This window comes from Etheostoma spectabile, chromosome 15, assembly GCF_008692095.1.
Source record: "Etheostoma spectabile isolate EspeVRDwgs_2016 chromosome 15, UIUC_Espe_1.0, whole genome shotgun sequence".
Classification (NCBI taxonomy): Eukaryota; Metazoa; Chordata; class Actinopteri; order Perciformes; family Percidae; genus Etheostoma; species Etheostoma spectabile.
Window position 1 is genome coordinate 15,107,308 of NC_045747.1, and position 7,638 is coordinate 15,114,945.

Below are 7,638 nucleotides of genomic sequence, written 5' to 3' on the forward strand. Positions count from 1 at the left end.
TATATATATATATATATATATATATAAAGAGAGAGAGAATTGCTCCTCCCTGTTTGTCTGATGTTTTGCTTTGCTTTAATAGCAAGACTGATGCCATTTAAATCTTTCGGTTCAATTCACTCAATGCAAATCCAGCTGCATAAGTGGGTTACCAAAGTCCTTTACAAACACATAGGCAAGGACCGTGACTGCAGCGGGCCTACACAGACACTTCAACTACATTTATTCTAATGTCAGATTTATCTAATTGATACATTAGCCAAGCGTGAAAGACCTGTAGCCACGTGAAGATTGCTGAAATTTTGCATTTTTCTTTTACATACTGCAGGATTTTGCATTTCAAAATGAATGTGCACCCATTTCCACTTCCAGAATTTCAATTAACAGATTAACATTTCTTATCTCGCATGACCTTTATAAATTTGCATCGACTGGTTTGTGTGTTACTAATGATAATAATTGTTATCAGGTAACCTTTTTGTCACGGTTTCATGTATGCTGGGATTTCGGCTCCACTTTATTTCAGAGGGAACAATTTTTTACTCTTTTTTTTTTACTCCATTACATTTATTTGACAGCAGTTTTTGAGTTTAATTTGCATGTCAGGATTCTCCACACCTTGTAACAAAGAAAGGACCCTTTACGAGGTAGAGAATATACTGTGAATCTCTTCATACATTTGTTAGATTTAAAAGTAATCTATTAACTATTATAGATATGAACTATGAAGGCTTTTGTGTCATGATCATTTAAATGAATGAATCTGAAAACCTTTCACGGACCCCCAGGCAGAATGCCATGGACCCCCATAAAAATCACGGATTAAATGCCACAACAATATAAAAAGAAGAGATAAGTATGTGACTATGTTCCAAGATCATAATGTTTGACTGGAGATCAAGCTAATATTTTTGTCTTTGCTTACTTAGTTTCTTAAAATATTAATAACTTCTGCATGTTAACCATTTATATATATTTTTATTTTTTATTTACTTATAATTTTCTTTTTTATTGTCATTGTATTTGCCCAAAAAGAGTCATGAAACAGATAATTCCCAGTGTGACTACTTTTACTTTTGGACCTTTTGCTGATAAAAATAACTTTAACTAAAACTATTTTACTTGGTATTTTCAAATTCTATTTTTTCTGGATAGTAAAGCAACGTGTCTGAATACTTTCACCTCTGATAATTGTAATCATGTAACATAATATTTCATACAGGTGTGAATCAGCAGTATTATAAGATCTTGCTACTAACTGCTTTCATTACTTTTTAACAATCAGATTTTGTGTCATATTAGCCATAAAATGCACACAAACATGCTAGCACTAAGGAAAAGCATACAAAATTCAACTTGTATTCTCCAATTCCCATTCCTCATTATACAGCAAAAACAGATATACAAACAGTAGATGACTTTAATATTGGAACCAGCATTGGTATTTATCCACACATATTTGGAATGTTATTTAAATAAACCTTCCTCTCCTATCTGTCATCCCTCTGCCTGGCTTGTCAGCTCCTGCGGTATTAAAGATACACCACTGTAAATGAAGTAATCCCTAATCCCGTATGTGCTGTATGACCGCTCTGACAAAAACTCATAAAGGTGAACGTGCTATATGATTTGTTGGATAATATTAGCGTGGTAATAGGGTCTTAGAAAACTTGGAAAGAGAGGGAGCGGCACACGCAATGCAACCAGGTGTGTGATATTTAGCATCAGCAGACACCTCAGGAACAGAACACTTAGACAAGTGAACACGCTAATGAAAGACTGACCAATTCCCTGGACAATGAGACTAATATGAAGAAGAATAACACACATGTGCAGTAGTTTGTGAGCACAAACATTCAGAGATTTAAACAAACACACACAAACACATACATTCCCTCTGCCCTCTAAACCTGTCTGCAAAGGCAAAGGTGCTAAACACACACACTCACACTCACACACACACACACACACACAACACACACACACACAAAAACACACACACACACACACAAACATACGTCGAATACGCTTCATCTGCCTGAAGACACAACAAGAAACATCTAATTCTGAGTCACTCGCAGTCTGACTCACACCCACACACGCACACACGCGTGGGCACACACACACACACACACACACACACACACACACACACACACACACACACAGACCAGCTGTTACCCTCAGGAGAACTTTGCTTTACCAATGGCCTTTAACTTGGTTACTGGGACAAAATTGTTTTATCTCTAATTCATCATATATTGTATGCTTACTCAGTCAATACACACGCAAGCACTGCCTTCATTCACACACATATACTCAGACTCTATCTCTTTCAGACCTTCTCCCTCCCTCCCTCCCTCCCTCACTTAGCTCCTTCCTCCCTCTTCCTCCTTCCTTCTCTAATGACTCTCAGAGTGTGCAGGTGAGCCTGAGCCTGAGGAGGCGATAGCTGTGTGCTTCCCGATGTGTGCATGCGTGTCTTGGCATGCGTGATTTTGGATGATAACGTACACATGCTCACGGAGATGCCCGGCCATCTGTTCAGCTCAGGTTAACTTGTTTCCTTGCCGCTAATTAGAGATGGGAATCTTAAAGGCTGAGATGAGTTAAAGATTTTGGAATGGCAAAGCATTAATGAAGTGTGGCTCAGTCCTGCTGCTGTACATGTGATGGAAGATGCAGTACACAACTCTCAAAGAACATATACAGTTCATTAGAAAAGGTTAGGAAAAAATGCAGTCACGTGCTCTACCACTAAAGCGTGATTTATGGTCCTGCAGACGCTCCATGCGGAGTTAAAGCCGTAGCACATAAGTAGCCTAAAGTTTATAAATGTGCGTTTGTGTGTGTGTCGATCTCTGTAAGACAATAGCAGGGCCGGTATGTAGCCTATGTGCGCGTCGGAAGTGTGTGGTAGAGCGAGTGACGGTGATTAGCTTTGGAGTGAGTGTCAACTCTAGAGTAGGGTGACCAGACGTCCCCGGTTTCCGGGGACAGTCCCCGATTTTGGCTACCTGTCCCCGGCTGGATCTGTCCCCGGAAATGTCCCCGGTTTTCACTGTGACTGAAAGACCCGAAATTGGAATGAAAGAAAGAAAAAACTGACAAAACGTAGCCGATAATCGCACACCCTACACACGCAGGCTCCAGGCAGCCAGAGCCCGCGGTGCTCAGAGAGGTTTTAGAAGCCGTGTTTTACGATGCTAAAATCACTGGTTATTTACATGGAGTCTGGTGCGTTTAGTGAACGCAATTTCGCGGACTTTTATGATTTAAAAAGGATCTTAATCTTTAACAGAAAGGTCGACCTCCTTAGAAATCCTTTCCATAATGTTGTCAGACACTTAGAATATTAATCTGACTCTGTTAGCAGCTAAACAAGCACTTTTATGAACGTAAATACAAGCTGGACAATTATCCTATTAACTTACATTGCAGCGATCTCGTTTAATAATAATAATATTGTTTCTATATGATAAAATAATCAATGTCAAAGGAAAATATGTCCTCAGTAGTTTTTGTTGTATCTGATTCTCAATGAGCTGTTGCAGAAACAAGCCTTGAGCAGTAAAGCAAAAGCTGTCAGTAGTTCAGTAAACATTACAACATTATGAAATATTGAGACTTTCTATCTTGAAATATTAAGACTCTCTATCTTGAAATATTAGGACTATAAGGACTTTCTATCTTGAAATATTAGGACTATAAGGACTTTCTATCTTGAAATATTAGGACTTTTTATCTTGAATATTAGACTTTCTATTTTGAAATTTTAAGACTTTCTATCTTGAAATTTAGGACTTTTATCTTGAAGTATAAGGATGGATTTTTTATCTTGAAATATTAGGACTTTCTATCTTGGTGTAGTGTAGTGGAGTAGGAAGTAGCAGAGGGTGGGTCTAGGATCATACTTGGGGGGGGGTGGGTGGGGGGGGGGTGGGGGGGGGGCTCAGCCCCTAATAAGAACAGCTCTGTGTCCCCGTTTTAATTTTACAAAAATAAAAACATTACTTGTTTTGATGTAATGGCACTTCTGAGCTAAAAATGTCCCCGGATTTTGTCTGAGAAATCTGGTCACCTTACTCTAGAGTCATAATGAGAGAAATAACGTGTCTCCCATGTGCTTTCTGACCACGGTGGGAAATCTATAGCAGGAAAAGTTAAAACCCTCTCCTTGATTTCCTGTTGTTTATGTAGGAGAACCAGGAAATGAGTAGTGGGAAGAGCAACACTACCAAGCAACAGCCAAGCAACGTGTGTCCCCGTGACCTGGTGGTACAGTCAGGCTACGACTTAGAGTACTGCGTAGGGTCCTTGGTCCGTGTACGTAGCCGCAGCGTTGATTTAACACAGAAGCATAAATCACACTTAAGCTATACCCCCTTAGTCTAACCTCAAATATAATATTTCTTTTCGATTGGATAGTCTTTACAATAATGTCCCCAAGGGGCAATTTGGCTGGTTTAGGTTGCTTTGTTTCATATTATCCCACCAGGTATGACTGTATATAATGTGTATACAGTATACAACAGAGGGGGTATTAAAAGTTTGTGTTATGTTCCAACACTGAGCTTTAACAGCATGAGCATGACAGTAGCAATGTAATATGAGTTTATTGTAAATTGGTGCTCCTATAATCTTATTATGCAGTCTTTGGCAACACATTAAACCTAAGAGACAAAGTTTTATGGAAGGAGGAAGTTAAGCCAAGATCACACATACATGATCAGGATTTATAGAAAACAGCTTGTAGCACTTATTATGTTTGTAGCTGCAGGCTTTTTTCACAGAGTTCACTTTAGCATGCCATAAAGGCATGGTCCATAGAGCATTGTTAATGTTAGTAAGATACAGAGGGGGCACCCAGAGTTGAACTGGGGACCTCTTGATCTGCAGTCAAATGCTCTGCCACTGAGCTATACCCCCTTACATGCAGTGGATGTTAATGCTCAATGCAATTCAGAGCTAAAACAAACCGTACTACTGAGTCAAGCAGGAATCACGTTCCTTCTAAATCACAGACAAATTAAGTGTGTGGGTTCACTCATGAGCCTCTGAATATTTGTGTTTGATAATGAAAGTGTGCTTGTAGATCCTGTAACCTCCATTCACCCCGAATAATTAATTTGCTCCATGCTAATTACAGAAAAAATGTACAAGGGTTTAATATTCCCATGGACTTCCTGCAGTTAAATATTCAAACACTGTTGTACATGAGATGGAGATTCCATGACTCTCACAGTGAACTCACGCCTTACAGACTTTACTCTTATTTTTATTTTCTTGCCAAGTTATCAAATATTATATTATAAAAAGTAAACTGATGAATTTGGTACATTTTAGAAAATATCTACGTCAGAGGTCTTAATGTAGATGTGAGCTTGATCAAAATAACATGAACAAAAATGGACTTATTACCAAAACAGATAAGACTAAAGAGTTTGTTGTTTTCCTCTGGTTTGCATTAATAGATTTCATAAACAGTATGATAAAGTTGGTTGGTTGGTTGGTTGGTTGGTTGGTTGGCTGGTTGGTTCATTAGTGTGCAACACTATTCATATTGTGAATTGTTTAGGTATGCTATTTTTAGACCCCATAGCCATCTATCCATCACCCTATCAAAACAAAGCCACTTCCATAGAGGAAGTGGGTAGTGGTGGTGTAGCGCAGTGGAAGAGCTTTTGACTGCAGATCAAGAGGTCCCCAGTTTAAATCTGGGTACCCCCCTGTAGATATAATATATGTCCACACACACAACATATACTTCGTTTATGCTGTTTATTGCAGTCTACCAGCTCAACAGTCCTCATGTAGAGGAGGGAAGGTTTCAAATGAAACCAGAAGGGATGTATTTCCTCACATTGAGATTGAGAACCACTGGCATACAACACAGGACATTACATAACATCACAGCCACAGGTGTCAAACTGTGTGTACTAGTGCGTTCTGAAAGTCCACAGGTTTCCGTTCCAGCCAGACACCACACACAACCACACTGCAGGTAATTGGGAGCTTTTTTTCATCAATACTGATTAACTGAAATAGTTTTGTACTAAGGCAACAATTATAAATGCACTTGTTTCACATCAAATTACTATTGCCTTAGAGATGGCCCAGTTTAGTATGTTTTCTTGTTGTCCTGATGCACTTATTCAGGCTCATGTAAATCAATTTGTTGAACTGAATAAATATGCATTCCAGTGCTTCCACACCATGTAGAGGTTGTTTATATGGGCGCACAGGGGACACTCAGAGTTGAACTGGGGACTACCTCCTCAATTCTTATCAGGTATTGTTTTCACATATTTGTTGCTTGGTTGTTGCTTTTTTACTTCAGGTTGACTCATGTCCTTCATGCGTATTATTAACAAAGACTGGACTGCCTATAATTAATAGCTTTTTTCAGCTTAGCATGAAATGATGTGCAGCTGTAGATACACTATTGAAAAAGGAACATTACAACCTTTTTAACTGGACTCTGAAATAACATTTATACAAACTATTTGTTCCTAGGATATCAGTCAAGGGATGTACTTCATTAACCATGTTATTATGGTGTAGGAGTACCCATATTGGAAAAGGGGACCAGATGCTCCACCACTGAGCTATACTATCTGATTGTCATAAGCTGCATTACATGTATGCTTGACTTGAGATAAAGAAACATCACAAGCTCTTAGCTTCAATTCTTTAAACTATGAACAAATACAAGTTGTTTTGTATCAGTCTTTGTATGAACTTATTGACCTAAAGTGCTTTCTCAGCGAGTCTGCTCCCCAGGGGCGTCGGACTGGAGGGAAAAAGGGGACTGAGTATCAGGGCCCTCATGTGAGGAGGGCCCAAAAAGATACTAGCTATTCAGCTGATGGGAGGGGCCCATAAAACATGCCCCTCTACAGGGCCCAGAATTTTTTGTGCCACGCCCCTGCTGCTCATACGTTGTGGATCCACTGACATCTGTACTATCACTGTATAAAGAAGGGAGGCCGCCAGAGTTGAACAAGAGAGCTCCTGACCTGCTGTCAAATGTTTGGCGAATGACTTATACCAGTGGCTGTAATTAAGCTAAATGGTGTCCAAACATTCCAGTGGAAGCTGCTTACCCAACCCAAACACCAAGAAAGCCTCTCCCACCCTTATTGCTCTCTCCATGCTCGGCAGTGGGCCCATATTATATATCTTTCTCAGGCTTCATAAACAACACAAATATAATATCTTGCAACAGTTCTTCGCACAGTTTATCCTGAACTACCTCTGATATGTAAATCCATAGATGCATACAGTAGATTAACAAAGAGATCAGGACACTCCACCCAACTTGTCGTCCATGTCATTTCATGTATGTTGATACTTTAATATTTCCACCACATGCGTAGTTTACAGTGACATTGTATGGGAAATATGCAAACACAGTCAAGATGTTCAGTTATTGTTTTACTAAACATTAGAACTGGAAGTAGATTTGATTTACCGTATGGTAAAGACCTCAGTCAATTGTGTTTTTACTCTCCGATGTGATGCCTGTTGAGAGGTGGAACTCAAAAGATTTATTTTTTTAGTTTTTTAGTTAACCTTTATTTAACCAGGAAAGTCCTGTTGAGGTTAAAAACCTCTTTTTCAAGGGAGTCTTGGCCA

At 39.2% G+C, this 7,638-nt stretch overlaps 1 protein-coding gene and 1 non-coding gene across 3 annotated transcripts in view; one reads left to right on the plus strand and one right to left on the minus strand.

Moving 5' to 3' along the window:
- Positions 1-7,638, plus strand: part of gjc1 (gap junction protein gamma 1) — a 43,382-nt gene that overhangs the window by 19,038 nt on the left and 16,706 nt on the right. The window lies entirely within an intron of this gene.
- On the minus strand, positions 4,858-4,929 carry trnac-gca (transfer RNA cysteine (anticodon GCA)). The gene has a single exon. It is a non-coding gene; the product is annotated as a tRNA-Cys (tRNA).